Here is a 14,402-nt window from a genome sequence, read left to right as displayed (position 1 = left end):
GGTGTTTCGTTACAGTGGATGCCACGTGTCGGTCACCCTTGACGAAAGCACTTCTGTGACGCGGGATTTATCCTCATGGAAGTGGACACTTCCGTGATGATAATTTTGGTAATGTCATGGAACACTTCTATGACAGCACAGGTATGACTATCTTGATTCTGTCATAAAATCGTCATGGATGTACATGCATGACAGAAAATGCGACCTACTGTGACAAACACGTATCATCACGGAAGTGTATTTTTTTTGTAGTGTGATTGAACACATCAATGATTTACATTACATTGTTGTAACTAGGCAAGGGTCGATCTGGATAGTCATGACGAGCAAAGCTTGCTTGTGCTTTTCAAGGAAGCATTGCAGTAGTATCAGTGTTACCTGAGGAAAACACACTTTGATGGCAAGTCTATAAACGAATTTCCGGTGAAGTCTCCTATGCTAAATTTAGAAGACATTGAATGGAAAAACCTTGTTATGCACTGGTCTCGTTCCCAGGATGAGGTAATGTCTATGAAATCACATGACAATTTGAACTTCTACTTTTCCGCATGTGCCTTACGAATCTTTTTTGCAGGAAATCTGCTCGAAGAAGAATTCTGGTTTGACAAGAACGACAGGATATCGCAAATATGTTGCCCGCTGCTTTGCTCTTGTTAGTACCTGTTGTCCTGTATCACTATACTTGCATACATACTTGGTTCATTATGTGACAGCAGTATGCATGATAGCTTGCTTATCAATTGTTCGCTCCAAATTATCTGATCTATATGAATGGTTACATTAGTGTATAATATATCCAATGCCAATGTTTTTTTTAGCTCTGCATTGTTCTTGTAAGTACATGCTATCCTTTATCAGTGTACTTATAATGACAGGTAGTTGTTCATGTACCATCACTCTCCAGCTTATTTTCCTTTGCCCTCCATTTTCTACACATCAGATCTATATTTACTCTTACCATAAGGTTGGTACTGAAGAAGTTTAGTTGTGCATTGCTCTTAGCTGTACCTTTTGCCTGTATCGCTGCACTTACATTTATAGCTACTTGGTTATGTAGCATCACTCTTCATCTTATCTTAAATATTCTCCATTTTTCGTATATTATCACATCTATATTTACTCTTAACAAAATGTAGAATAAAGGCAATGCTTTTGAATAAGATTCTGTGGTAAACTTCTTGAATTCCCCCCCCCCCATCAGCATGGACAAGGCCTTTATATAGCCCATCTTCACCAATAATATAAGTTTGTCCATCTCAAGCCTTCAAACTTTGTTGTATATATTTGGTTAGGCATGACTGCAATAGCTGTTAATTTTTGGTGTTTGCATCAAATTGCTTGTTTAAAGTTTATTATGTAGTTCATAAACAAAAGTTTGTCCTTTCTCAATTTAAGTTTTCAGTTGTACAACCAAGTTCCTTCTTCATGCCATGTAAATTAAACTATACAGAGCAAGTGAGCTTCTTTTGCACTACATGTATGCTTCTGTTCTTCATCCGTAATCCAGTGGTGTGGTGAACCTACCCACTACAGCACAATGTCATATTCTGCAATGTCTTAACTATGAACAATGTCATATCATTCTACTATTATTTAAACCGTCTCTTTATTTGCCAATCTGAAATGGTATAAATTGACATCACACTAACCATTGATACCTACGAGTTCTTGATCTGTAATCCAGTGGTGTCGTGAAGCTGCCAACTCCTTCACAATGTCATTTCCTGCCATCTCTTGACCTGAACAATACCATATAGTGTTAATGCAATTTTAAACTATGTCACTTTATTGTCAGTAAGAAATGTGATGAATTGTCAGCACTGATACTTTTATGTGCAAAACCTGCCATCTGTCTGCTTGTTTATCTTTTAGAGTGAGGAAGATATAAGTGTTGAACAAGCGCAGTCTCATCATCTTGCTCAGCTGCTTGCGCTGTAGCTCCCCGGCAGGGCTAACCTTTCTTGAACTCTATTGAAGTGCTGTCGGTTTTGTATATTATTTTGTAGGCGTGTTTATTTGCACTGGTGGCGATCTTTGATGCCCAGTGTATGTAATCTGTTGTCTGCTTGTGCTTTATTATCACAGTGGCGAACTTTGATGCCCAGTGGATGTAATATGCCGTAATTTCTTGATTGTATAGTCTCGGTTTTTTCTTATTCACGATGCTGCAGTTATTTTACTGTATATATATCCTGTCTTCGTAGTAAACCGGCCAAACCGTAAAATTACGGTACATAATCGGGCCGTCATGCAATCACGATGTAGGTTGGGCCTGAAACGTGCTGAACAGCTCAAGGGCTGGCAGCAGCCCGAAATGAACCCCGGCCCATGATTGTGCGAATCAAATCATGGGCTTTTAACAGGCCAAAATTGTCTCGGTCCTTGTTTGGCCCAATCAGATATCGACTGCGAGCAGGCCGGATGCAAACCGGGCCGTAGTTAGGCCCAACTATATGACGGGCTTTTAACATGCCAAAATTAATATAGGGCCAAAATGTTAAACGGACCCTTAATAGGCCAAAACTAATATCAGGCCGAATTACTAAGTGGGCCTTTAGCAAGTGGGCCCAAAAGCATAGTGTCCAGTTAACGGGCCGAATCTGATATGGGCCATAATTGAGCCCAAAGCCTCTTAAAGGGCCGGACCTGATCTGGGTCATAATTTGGCCCAGAACATGGTAGGCTTTTAATGGGCCGGATCTCATATGGGCCACTATTAGGCCCGGAGCGTGGCAGGACATTAATGGACCGGATCAAATATGGGCCGGCATTTGGCCCAAAACATGGCAGCCAGTTAATGGGCCGGCCTACTAGGGTCCTCAAAATCTTGTGGGCCTATAGCTGGGCCGGCCCATTAATGTCGGTGAAATCTCGTGGGCCTTTAGCTGGGCCGGCCCATTATGATCCGCAAAAATCTTATGGGCCTTTACCTGGGCTAGCCCATTATGGCACACAAAAATCTTGTGGACCTTTACCTGGGTCGGCCCATTATGGCCTGCAAAATCTTATGGGCCTTTAGTTGGGCCAGCCCATTGTGGTCCGCAAAATCTCGTGGGTCTTTAGCTGGGCCGGCCCATTATGGTCCGCAAAATCTTATGGGCCTTCAGTTGGGCCGGCCCATTTAAACTTGATGGGCCGGTCCACGTGTCAACATATCATAGGCGCGTCTCGCCCATTGGATGAGTGACACCTGTGCCAACGCGGACCTGACATGTGTCTCCTCCAGCCAATGATGATTTTACACGTGGAAAATCCCCATTGGTCGGGGCTGTTAACGGGTTACCGGATCCAAAACCCGACCCGATAGCTTAACGGTGTTCCGTTACGATGGATGCCACGTGTCGGTCACCCTTGACGAAAGCACTTCTGTGACGCGCGATTTATCATCATGGAAGTGGACACTTCCGTGATGATAATTTTGGTAATGTCATGGAACACTTCTACGACAGCACAAGTATGACTATCTTGATTCTGTCATAAATTTGTCATGGATGTACATGCATGACAAAAAACGCGACCTACTGTGACAAACACGTATCATCACGGAAGTGTATTTTTTTGAAGTGTAAGGATATGTTTCTTGTATATGGAGGTGACAAAGAGCTCATCTTAAATGGTTACGTAGATGCAAGCTTTGACACTGATTCGGACGATTCTAAATCGCAAACCGGATACGTGTTTATATTGAACGGTGGAGCTGTCAGTTGGTGCAGTTCTAAACAAAGCGTCGTGGCAGGATCTACATGTGAAGCGGAGTACATAGCTGCTTCAGAAGTAGCAAATGAAGGAGTCTGGATGAAGGAGTTCATATCCGATCTAGGTGTCATACCTAGTGCGTCGGGTCCAATGAAAATCTTTTGTGACAATACTGGTGCAATTGCCTTGGCGAAGGAATCCAGATTTCACAAGAGAACCAAGCACATCAAGAGACGCTTCAATTCCATTCGGGATTTAGTCCAAGTGGGAGACATAGAAATTTGCAAGATACATACGGATCTGAATGTTGCAGACCCGCTGACTAAGCCTCTTCCACGAGCAAAACATGATCAGCACCAAGGCTCCATGGGTGTTAGAATCATTACTGTGTAATCTAGATTATTGACTCTAGTGCAAGTGGGAGACTGAAGGAAATATGCCCTAGAGGCAATAATAAAGTTATTATTTATTTCCTTATATCATGATAAATGTTTATTATTCATGCTAGAATTGTATTAACCGGAAACATAATACATGTGTGAATACATAGACAAACAGAGTGTCACTAGTATGCCTCTACTTGACTAGCTCGTTGATCAAAAGATGGTTATGTTTCCTAGCCATAGACATGAGTTGTCATTTGATTAACGGGATCACATCATTAGGAGAATGATGTGATTGACTTGACCCATTCCGTTAGCTTAGCACTTGATCGTTTAGTTTGTTGCTATTGCTTTCTTCATAACTTATATATGTTCCTATGACTATGAGATTATGCATCTCCCAATTACCGGAAGAACACTTTGTGTGCTACCACACGTCACAACGTAACTGGGTGATTATAAAGGTGCTCTACAGGTGTCTCCGATGGTGTTCGTTGAGTTGGCATAGATCGAGAATAGGATTTGTCACTCCGATTGTCGGAGAGGTATCTCTGGGCCCTCTCGGTAATGCACATCACTATAAGCCTTGCAAGAAATGTGACTAATGAGTTAGTTACGGGATGATGCATTATGGAACGAGTAAAGAGACTTGCCGGTAACGATATTGAACTAGGTATTGAGATACCGACGATCGAATCTCGGGCAAGTAACATACCGATGACAAAGGGAACAACGTATGTTGTTATGCGGTTTGACCGATAAATATCTTCATAGAATATGTAGGAACCAATATGAGCATCCAGGTTCCGCTATTGGTTATTGACCGGAGACGTGTCTCGGTCATGTCTACATAGTTCTCGAACCGGTAGGGTCCGCATGCTTAAGTTCTGTGACGATCGGTATTACAAGTTTTTGTGTTTTGATGTACCGAAGGTAGTTCGTAGTCCCGCATATGATCACGTACATGACAAGGAGTCTCGAAATGGTCGAGATGTAAAGATCGATGTATTGGACGACTATGTTCGGACACCGGAAGTGTTTGGGGAGGTTTCAGACATATGCCGGAGTACCGGGGAGTTACCGGAGCCCCCCGGGGAGTATATTGGGCCTAATGGGACTTAGTGGGAGAAGAGGAGGGGCGGCCAGGGCAGCCGCACGCCCCCCCCCTCTAGTCCGAATTGAAAAAGGAGGGGGGCGGCGCCCCCCTTTTCCTTCTCTCCTTCTCTCCCTTCCTTCTCCTCTCCTACTCCTACTTGGAAGGGGGGAGTCCTACTCTCAGGGGGAGTCCTACTCCCGGTGGGAGTAGCACTCCTCATAGGGTGCGCCATAGGAGGCCGGCCTCCTCCCGCTCCTCCACTCCTTTATATACGGGGAGGGGGCACCCCTTGGAGACACAACAATTGATGATTGATCTCTTAGCCATGTGCAGTGCCCCCCTCCACCATAATCCACCTCGGTCATATCCTAGCGGTGCACTGCGTTAGTAGCTTCATCAACACCGTCACCACGCCGTCGTACTGACAAAGCTCTTCCCGGAAGCTCTACTAGATCGTGAGTTCGTGGGACGTCACCGAGCTGAACGTGTGCTGAACGCGGAGGTGTCGTACGTTCGGTACCGAGGATCGGTCGATCATGGAGACATACGACTACATCAACCGCGTTGTCATAACGCTTCCGCTTATGGTCTACGAGGGTACGTAGATGACACTCTCCCCTCTCATTGCTATGCGTCACCATGATCTCGCGTGTGCGTAGGATTTTTTTAAAATTACTATGTTCCCCAACAATTTTTTATACATGTCACTCTGGAATCATTGCACATCCCGGTACACCGCCGAAGGCATTCATATAGAGTCATATTTTGTTCTAGTATCGAGTTGTAATTTTTGAGTTGTAAATAAATAGAAGTGTGATGATCATCATTATTAGAGCATTGTCCTGTGTGAGGAAAAAAGAGAAAGGACAAATAAAAAAGAGAAGGCCCACAAAAATGAGAGCAAAAGAGAGAAGGGGCAATGTTACTATCCTTTTTCCACACATGTTCTTCAAAGTAGCACCATGATCTTCATGATAGAGAGTCTCTTATTTTGTCACTTTCATATACTAGTGGTAATTTTTCATTATAGAACATGGCTTGTATATTCCAACAAAGGGCTTCCTCAAAATGCCCTAGGTTTTCGTGAGCAAGCGAGTTGGATGCACACCCACTTAGTTTCTTTTGTTGAGCTTTCATACATTTATAGCTCTAGTGCATCCGTTGCATGACAATCCCTACTCCTCGCTTTGACATCAATTGATGGGCATCTCCATAGCCCGTTGATTAGCCGCGTCAATGTGAGACTTTATCCTTTTTGTCTTCTCCACACAACCTCCATCATCATATTCTATTCCACCCATAGTGCTATGTCCATGGCTCGGGCTCATGTATTGCGTGAAAGTTGAAAAGGTTTGAGAATACTAAAGTATGAAACAATTGCTTGGCTTGTCATCAGGGTTGTGCATGATGGGAGCATTTTGTGTGACGAAAATGAAGCATGGCCAAACTATATGATTTTGTAGGGATGAGATTTCTTTGGCTATGTTATTTTGAGAAGACATAATTGCTTGGTTAGGATGCTTGAAATATTATTGTTTTTATGTCAATATTAAACTTTTGTCTTGAATCTTTCGGATCTGAATATTCATGCCACAATAAAGAAAATTACATCGAAAATTATGTTAGGTAGCATTCCACATCAACAATTTTGTTTTATCATTTACCTACTCGAGGACGAGTAGGAATTAAGCTTGGGGATGCTTGATACGTCTCCAACGTATCTATAATTTTTGATTGTTCCATGCTATTATATTATCTGTTTTGGATGTTTAATGGGCTTTAATATGCACTTTTATATTATTTTTGGGACTAACCTATTAACCGAAGGCCCAGTGCAAATTGCTGTTTTTTGCCTATTTCAGTGTTTCACAGAAAGGAATATCAAACGGAACGGAACCTTCGTGAGGATCTTTCTTGGAACAAACGCAATCCAGGAGACTTGGAGTACAAGTTTGGAAGTCCGCGAAGCTTCCACGAGGCAGGGGGCACACCTAAGGGGAGTAGGCGCGCCCCCACCCTCATGGGCCCCACAGAGCTCCATCGACGTACTTCTTTCGCCTATATATACCCATGTACCCTAAAAACAACCAGGAGAGCAACAAAATCACTTTTCCACCGCCGCAACCTTCTGTACCCGTGAGATCCCATCTGGGGGCCTTTTCCGGTGATCTGCTGGAGGGGGAATCGATCACGGAGGGCTTCTACATCAACACCATAGCCTCTCCGATGATGTGTGAGTAGTTTACCACAGACCTTCGGGTCCATGGTTATTAGCTAGATGGCTTCTTCTCTCTCTTTGATCTTCAATAAAAAGTTCTCCTCGATGTTCTTGGAGATCTATTCGATGTAATACTCTTTTGCGGTGTGTTTGCCGAGATCCGATGAATTGTGGGTTTATGAATTTGATTATCTATGAATATTATTTGGTTCTTCTCTGAATTCTTATATGCATGATTTGATATCTTTGCAAGTCTCTTCGAATTATCGGTTTAGTTTGGCCTACTAGACTGATCTTTCTTGCAATGGGAGAAGTGCTTAGCTTTGGGTTCAATCTTGCAGTGTCCTTTCCCAGTGACAACAGGGGCAGCAAGGCACGTATCGTATTGTTGCCATCGAGGATAAAAAGATGGGGTTTATATCATATTGCTTGAGTTTATCCCTCTACAACATGTCATCTTGCCTAATGTGTTACCCTGTTCTTATGAACTTAATACTCTAGATGCATGATGGATAGCGGTCGATGTGTGGAGTAATAGTAGTAGATGCAGAATCGTTTTGGTCTACTTGACACGGATGTGATGCCTATATTCATGATCATTGCCTTAGATATCATCATAACTATGCGCTTTTCTATCAATTGCTCGGCAGTAATTTGTTCACCCACCGTAATATATGTTATCATGAGAGAAGCCACTAGTGAAACCTATGGCCCCTGGGTCTACTTTACATCATATAAGTTTCCGATCTGAAAATCTATTTTACTATTTATTTTGCAATCTTTATTTTCCAATCTATACAACAAAAATACAAAAAATATTTTTGTTATTATCTTTATCAGATCTCACTTTTGCAAGTGGCCGTGAAGGGATTGACAACCCCTTTATCGCGTTGGTTGCAAGGTTCTTGATTGTTTGTGCAGGTACTAGGCGACTTGCGTGTAGTCTCCTACTAGATTTATACCTTGGTTCTCAAAAACTGAGGGAAATACTTACGCTAGTTTGCTGCATCACCCTTTCCTCTTCAATGGAAAACCAATGCATGCTCAAGAGGTAGCAATAGACATGTGTTGTCATTTGATGAACGGGATCACATCATTAGAGAATGATGTGATGGACAAGACCCATCCGTTAGCTTAGCACTATGATTGTTTAGTTTATAGCTATTGCTTTCTTCATCACTTATACATGCTCCTATGACTATGATATTATGCAACTCCTGAATACCGGAGGAACACTTAGTGTGCTATCAAACGTCACAACGTAATTGGGTGATTATAAAGATGCTCTACAGGTGTCTCCTATGGTGTTTGTTGAGTTGGCATAGATCGAGATTAGGATTTGTCACTCCGATTGTCGGAGAGGTATCTTTGGGCCCTCTCGGTAATGCACATCACTATAAGCCTTGCAAGCAATGTGACTAATGAGTTAGTTTCGGGATGATGCATTACGGAATGAGTAAAGAGACTTGCCGATAACGAGATTGAACTAGGTATGATGATACCGACGATCGAATCTCGGGCAAGTAATATACCGATGACAAAGGGAACAACGTATGTTGTTATGCGGTTTGACCGATAAAGATCTTCGTAGAATATGTAGGAACCAATATGAGCATCCAGGTTCCACTATTGGTTATTGACCGGAGATGAGTCTCGGTCATGTCTACATAGGCCTGATAGTATTTGCATAACTATGTTGTAGATCAATAGCTCGCGATGTAGCTCCCCATTTAGTTTTGATATGTTCCTAGAGAAAAACTATGTTGAAAGATGATAGTAGCAATGATGCAGACTAGGTCAGTGACCTGAGGATTATCCTCATTGCTGCACAGAAGTATTATGTTCTTGATGCACCGCTAGGTGACGGACCTATTGCAGGAGCAGATACAGACGTTATGAACGTTTGGCAAGCTCAGTATGATAACTACTTGATAGTTTAGTGTGCCATGCTTTACGGCTTAGAACCGGGACTTCAAAAACCGTTTTGAACGCCATGAAGCATATAAGATGTTCCAAGAGCTGAAAGTGGTATTTCAGACTCATGCCCGAGTCAAGAGGTATGAGACCTCTTACAAGTACTTTACCTACAAAATGGAGGAGAATAGCTCAACTAGTGAGCATGTACTTAGAATGTCTGAGTACTACAATCACTTGAATCAAGTGGGAGTTAATCTTCCAGATAAAATAGTGATTGACAGAGTTCTCTAGTCACTATCACCAAGTTACTAGAACTTCGTGATGAACTATAATATGCAAGGGATAACGGAAACGATTCCCAAGCTCTTCGCGATGCTGAAATCGGCGAAGGTAGAAATCATGAAGAATGACAAGCAAGTTGCCACTCCCATGAAGAAGCCCAAAGCTAGACCCAAGCCTGAAACTGAGTGCTTCTACTGCGAAGGAAATGGTCACTGGAAGCGGAAGTGCCCCAAATACTTGGCGGATAAGAAGGATGGCAAAGTGAACAAAATTATATATGATATACATGTTATTGATGTGCACTTTACTAGTGTTCATAGTAGCCCCTGGGTATTTGATACTGGTTCAGTTTCTATGATTATAACTCCAAACAGGAGTTACAAAATGAACAAAGAATAGTTGAGGGAAAGGTGACGATGTGTGTTGTAAGTGATTCCAAGGTTGATAAGATCACCATCGCACACTCCCTTTACCTTCGGGATTAGTGTTGAACCTAAAATAAATGTTATTTGGTGTTTGCGTTGAGCATAATATGATTGGATCATTTTTATTGCAATATGATTATTCATTTAAGTCAAAGAGTAATTGTTATTTTGTTTACATGAATAAAACCTTCTGAGGTCATACACCCAAGGTGAATGGTTTATTGAATCTCGATCGTAGTGATACACATATTCATAATATTGATACCGAAAAATGCAAAGTTGATAATGATAGTGCAACATATTTGTGGCACTGCCATTTAGGTCATATTGGTGTAAAGCACATGAGGAAACTCCATACTGATGGGCTTTTGGAATCACTTCATGCTTGCGAACCATGCCTCATGGGCAAGATGACTACGACTCCGTTCTCCGGAACAATGAAGCGAGCAACAGACTTGTTGGAAATAATACATATTGATATATGCGGTCCGATGAGTGTTGATGCTCGCGGCGGGTATCGTTATTTTTTTGACCTTCACAGATGATTTGAGTAGATATGGGTATATCTACTTGATGATACATAAGTCTGAAATATTTGAAAAGTTCAAAGAATTTCAGAGTGAAGTGGAAAATCATCGTAACAAGAAAATAAAGTTTCTACGATCTGATCGTGGAGGAGAATATTTGAGTTACGAGTTTGGTCTTCATTTGAAACAATGCAGAATAGTTTCGGAACTCACGCCACCCGGAACACCACAGCGTAATGGTGTGTCCGAACGTCGTAATCGTACTTTATTAGATATGTCTCTTACCGATTTACCACTATCGTTTTGGGGTTATGCATTAAAGACAACTGCATTTGAAGGAAATATGCCCTAGAGGCAATAATAAAGTTGTTATTTATATTTCCTTATATCATGATAAATGTTTATTATTCATGCTAGAATTGTATTAACCGAAAACTTAGTACATGTGTGAATACATAGACAAACAAAGTGTCACTAGTTTGCTTCTACTTGACTAGCTCGTTGAATCAATGATGGTTATGTTTCCTAACCATAGACATGAGTTGTCATTTGATTAACGGGATCACATCATTAGAGAATGATGTGATTGACTTGACCCATCCGTTAGCTTAGCACGATGATCATTTAATTTGTTGCTATTGCTTTCTCCATAACTTATACAGGGCATCAGTGGGAGATGGGAATAATGGTTCCTCGACTTCTCCCATGTTGATTGCCTTCCTGGGGGGGTATCGAGGAGTCAGAGGATGGTGCCAATCATCGGGTATTCAGTCTGGCGTGATTAGTGTTTGTCCACGGCGGCGATGACTAGTGAAGGGCATGCCATTGTGACGTGTTTCTCTTCCGATGTCCTATCCCCGTCTGACAAAACTTAGCCAAATACAGCTTCATGGGGGAATTTGTAAGATTTTCGCCCCCCCTCCTTTCTGGCATTGTTGAGATTATCGTCTGGCCCTCGTCAGTGCTATCTTCACCAAAAAGACGATCTTCTAGATTGTGGTTGTCGGTCTTTTTTGGTCTATATTGATGATTTTTCAACCATGGCTTCTACAAGTTCGTGTGTTTGAACAAGGTGACTTCGCTACGGACGTGTAGAGTCAGCAATGGACTGTGCTCAAGACGCGTCGCCGATAGATACAAAAAGAAAAGGACGCTAATTTCTCAAGGACTGCATGTAATTTTATATTTTTCTTAAACAATTGTAACTTAAACGACCGACAGAATCCCTAAGACTACCCACAGTGGAAGTAACATACTACCTTCGTCTCGGTGTATAAGTCATTCGCGTAGTTTTATGTTAACAATTTAACTATCTAAATATGTATAATATGTGATAAAAAATATATTTTTAGAAACTACATCCGTGTAGAAATCTAGTGATGTACTTTTCATGACATATAACACATATTTAATTCCTCAAATCGATGACCTAGAATTACGCGAATGACTTATACATAGACGGAGGGAGTAGGTAGTAACATCACATTTATCTAGACAAAATAGATGATATGGCATGTAATTAATGAAGAAGAGAGACATGTGGTAACATAGCTAGTTGCTGTAACATCACACATATCAAAAAAAGATGAGTCTACAACCTAATAAAGACGTGATGCATGACATAACACATATGTTACTACCCACTGTGAAGATAGTAATATAGACTAGTAACATTTGCATGTTACTACCCATTGTGACTAGTCTTAAATTTGATGTGCCCCCGCACGGAATCTAACGACTTTGCAAACAACGAAGTAATTGTGTGGCCGGAAATAGAGACACCTTCATGCCCCCTGCGAATTTTCGTATGGACCGGGGCTTTCGAAAGAAATGTTGTTGCGACGTTGAAAGATGACTCGTTGTGTTCTTGTAGAGGCAACCCAAGTGTATGTGCCTGCATGTGGTGGCAACAGCGAGCACGTGGTGGCGTGCCCTGAACTGAATCGCACGGATCGCCCTCACCGGCCGATCGATGGATCGAAGTCCCATTTTCCCATTTTCCGTAACCGTCAATTAATCAAAGCGTCAACGTCCTCTCAAGTTTAACACAGCCTTGGTGAAATCCGCCGACTTGTTAATCAATCCTATCAGCAGCTCAGGATCCGATCGTCGGAACCACATGGGCCATGGCCACGTAACATTTCATTAGGATATTCTGCAATCCGATACTACGATCCTGATTGCTCATTTTTCTTCACGGGCGATGAATGTACGTGGGCAATTTGACTTGGGCATAAACTCCCTTGACAAAACTTCATGCATTACGTGGACATATTTTATTTCGACGCCGGACAGCTCGCCGAATAATGGTTTTATTACGCGTCCTTGTCTCGTTTTGCGTCATCGGAGCATATTCGTAGCAACTTGCTCGTTGTAATACATGATCCATGAATCGCTAATTGGTTTTGCAAAATGCAACTTCATGTGTTTCTCTGGACCATTGGATGCTCGAAACTGCTACGGATGTAGGGCTTTTTACAGTCTATCACAGGACCGTCGAATCCAGAAATAATCATAAGATTAAGTATAATAAGGTGATGTAGGTGGACTCTAAAATTTTAAATATTATATTTTTGCTGAGTTGGATGAGAAAGAAAAGAAGAGAGAAGGTAACCGGGCTGTAGATTTACAGCCGTCTATAGCACAGGTTACAAGAAGCTACTACCTCCGTTCTGGTTTATTGGTCTCATTGTATTTCGTGCCAATTTCTGACCATAGATTGAACTAACAAAATATTCATGCATGTCACAAAAAAATATTATATTAAAAACTATGTTCAAATACGATTCCAACAGTATATTTTTTGTTGACGTGCATTAACATTTTGTTAGTTAAATCTTTGATCAAAAATTGACACGAACTATAAAGAGGATCTATAAACCAGGACGGAGGTAGTATGTGAGAGTGTATGATAGGCCATGTGATATAAAATAATACCTTCTTGTAACCCATTATTATATATATATTGTTTATTACATTGGCTATACATGACATGACAGTATGTTATATCGGCTATCCATCTCCTTGGTGAGGTGGATCAATCAATTATAGGTGTGTCCAGTCGGGCTTGTAAATCATGCTACTCGCTAGTTAGGGTAGACCTCGCATGGTGGCGTACCGTACCAGGCAGAGGAGTGGTACGAAAGCTAGTCAGTGATTCACGTCTCTGAAGCGTAACTCTGTCTACTACTCTACTCTTTTCGGTGAAGTTTCATACTACGAAACACGTTTATTTCTCTTTATTGTCGCTTTACAGCTGATCAAGGTGTTCCAACCAAGTCATTGCGGTTGCGGTCCGTCTTTGCCGTAAGCACTGGACTAATTAAGTCAGATCAATTAGGCACGTTCAGTGGGGAAAACATTTCTCACTTGTTAAACAAAAATCTTGTGTCAGGTTTCGGTTTCTGTTCCACTAATCCTTTATAGTTTGCGGCCATGTCTTCTGAACTCTCTCAAGGAAGACGAGTCACTGCAAATTATTGTGTGCTGTACATGTGCATAGTTCAATTCCTTGTATCAGAAATTTAGTGCGCAGGCCAGGCCATTTGGCAGACAAAACAAGACAATGCTAGAAGCAATCAGCAGTACGTATTGCCACTTGTAATCAAGTGACATCTTCCGTTCGGTCGTGCACAAGGCAACTGCAGCAACGCACGGAACTCTTTGCTGGCAGCTGCGCCCATGTGGAGTGATTTACGTGTTTGAGAGGGAGGGAGCATACGTGCCGACTAATTCAAGCGGAACTATTCATTCACATGCAAGAAATCATAAGGCGGCGAGGTCCCCAAAGTTCATGACTTCTACCTCGGTTGGGAAAATTTCGGTTCAAGGTGGTACTGGTACGGCATGTTACACTGC

This window comes from Triticum urartu, chromosome 6A (assembly GCF_056163025.1).
Source record: "Triticum urartu cultivar PI428250 chromosome 6A, HENAU_Tu73, whole genome shotgun sequence".
NCBI lineage: Eukaryota > Viridiplantae > Streptophyta > Magnoliopsida > Poales > Poaceae > Triticum > Triticum urartu.
The sequence above is the reverse complement of the archived record's forward strand: the minus strand, read 5'-3'. Positions refer to the sequence as shown.